A 2,288-nucleotide genomic window follows, 5' to 3' on the forward strand; every position below is an offset into this window, starting at 1 on the left:
CTGTTTCACGGATCTGTGCTGGGAAGGCCCAAAGGCCAGTGGTGGAATCTAGGAAGTCTGTGCCAGCAGGATGAAGGATCTGTGCTAGCAGGCTGAGGGATCTGCACTGGAGCCGGGAAGCAACACGCAAAGTAAGAACCAGGGCTCCTCTGAAAGGTACCACAACCATCCTCAGCAACAGTGAGGTCCCTAGCTCCTCCAATGGTGAAGACAGCCGAGTTCCCATCAGGAAAGCCAACACAGCAAGCTTCTCCAGGAGACTGGCAGTGCACTATCTTCCCCGCCGGAGCCAAGAATTGATGCTCAAAGTGAGGACCAGGGCTCCCCCAAAGTGAACCGAAGATATTCTCAGTGCCACAAGGTCCTGAGCTCCTTGGAGGATGAAAACAGCCAAGTTCATCAGGAAAGCCAGCATGACAAGCTCCTCCAAAACAACCAACGGCTCCTTACCGCTTCTATCAGGTCCCGACAGCTTCTCTTAGCTCCCAACAGCCTAACTTCTCCTTCTCCAGTTGTGCCTCGTATGCTGCTGGCAACCGTTCCCAGGTAGTCCTCCCACACCCAGCACCACACTTACTCAGTTCAGCTGGGGGTTATAAGATGACCATCAGTTATCAATCCACTACACAGGCCAAAGGGCCATTTTAAAATTTTTGGTCTGTCTGTCTGTCTTTCTTTCTTTCTTTCTTTTTCTTTCTTTCTCTCTTTTTGAGACAGGACCTACGTAGTTTAGGCTGGTCTTGAACTCACAGTGATTCTCCTGCCTCAGCCTCCTGAGTGCTGGGATTAGAGGCAGGTGCCATCAAGCCCAGTTCTAAATGGCCATTTCCACAATTATGGATACCAAGTGATTTCAGCTTGAAATAGTCAATGTAGCCTATTTTTGAGATGGCACATCCTTAATTCCTTCACACATATGTGCATGTACCCACATATAATCCAGGAATTACAAATCACCATTTTTTTTGGTGCTTTAAACAATTTATTCAACTGAAATAAACTTCCATTTATTTAATTGTAGTGACTTCCATTTATTTTGCTACATCTTTTCCCCATGGTGATTTTCAGGATCTTCAAGCCAATATGAATATTTCATAAATATATGGCCATCTGGGTATACACCTACACAATACCTCAGCAATATCTTTCTGCAAGAAAAACACTGAAGAGTAAAGACCTGACACAATTAACTAGGTAGGATGGAAATCTGCTCCAAATATTTGTTTCTGAGGTAAAGGCACCAAACACCTGTTCAATTAAGAAAACCATCCTTACAACACAGGATGACTTTTTCTGTTTAAGTGGGGCCTAGAACACCTAGCAGCAATCAGGCGCTGAATGGCAGAGCTCCATCCCCAGCTCATGCCATGAACTCACAGGGAACAGGTTCCAGCAACTCAGGCTTCTTCCATTGGGTCGCACAATATGCGCTTCTCTGGGCGGGGCAGGCTGGCGCTTCAGTTGAACCCAGGTACCTTTCTCTTTGGCTTCCTTCTTTTTCTGATCATTTTCCTTGACACGTTTCAGGAAGCTATCTCGACTCTTTGAGTGCTTAATATGCTCAATACGCACATTAATTCTCTTGGCAAGTATCTTGCCCTTAACTTGCTTGTTTACAACAGTGCCAACAACATGCTGGGTAACATTGTAGACTCTTCTTCCTTTGCCATGGTAACATTTGTGTGGCGTTCCTTTTTGCACAGTACCCATTCACTTCATGTCTACAATATCACCCTTTCTGTAGATTCGTGTGTATGTGGCCAAAGGAACAACCCCGTGTTTTCTAAAAGGGCTGCAGAACATATACCGGGTTCCCCTCGTCTTTCCCTTTGTGTTCGTCATTTTGGCAAATTCCTGGAAGATGGCGATTCCGGCCGAAAGACAAATCACCACTGTTAAGGGGGTTTCAATCACCAAAACTTGTGTATTGTTTAAAATACTGTGAGGATGCTCAAAATTTCAGATTATTGGTTCTGATTCCTAAATCAGTTCCTTTTATGGCCTACCTCATTGCCATGAAATTGTCCCAGTGAGTTCTAAAAGCAGAGGTTACTAACTGACCTTTATCTTAGAGAATACAAATCAGGAGTTTATGGAGCTGGTAGTGGGTAGCTCAGTAGCAAAGCACTTGCCTAGCATGCATAAATCCCTGGATCCTATCCTCAGCACTGCAAAACAAACAAACAAAAAGCAAAAAAGAAAAATCCCTGACTTTTGAGGTCGAACTAGTTTATAATGTGCTTTGCTTTGGCTGGTGCTAGGAAATTCAAAAGCTATTAAAGCAATTC

At 44.4% G+C, this 2,288-nt stretch overlaps 1 pseudogene; it reads right to left on the reverse strand.

Moving 5' to 3' along the window:
* Positions 1-1,360: 1,360 nt before the first annotated feature.
* Positions 1,361-1,842, reverse strand: LOC106147326 (annotated as a pseudogene).
* Between the last annotated feature and the right edge of the window lie 446 nt (positions 1,843-2,288).

Source organism: Chinchilla lanigera, unplaced genomic scaffold (assembly GCF_000276665.1).
Source record: "Chinchilla lanigera isolate Chin_1 unplaced genomic scaffold, ChiLan1.0 scaffold00142, whole genome shotgun sequence".
In the NCBI taxonomy this organism is placed as follows: domain Eukaryota; kingdom Metazoa; phylum Chordata; class Mammalia; order Rodentia; family Chinchillidae; genus Chinchilla; species Chinchilla lanigera.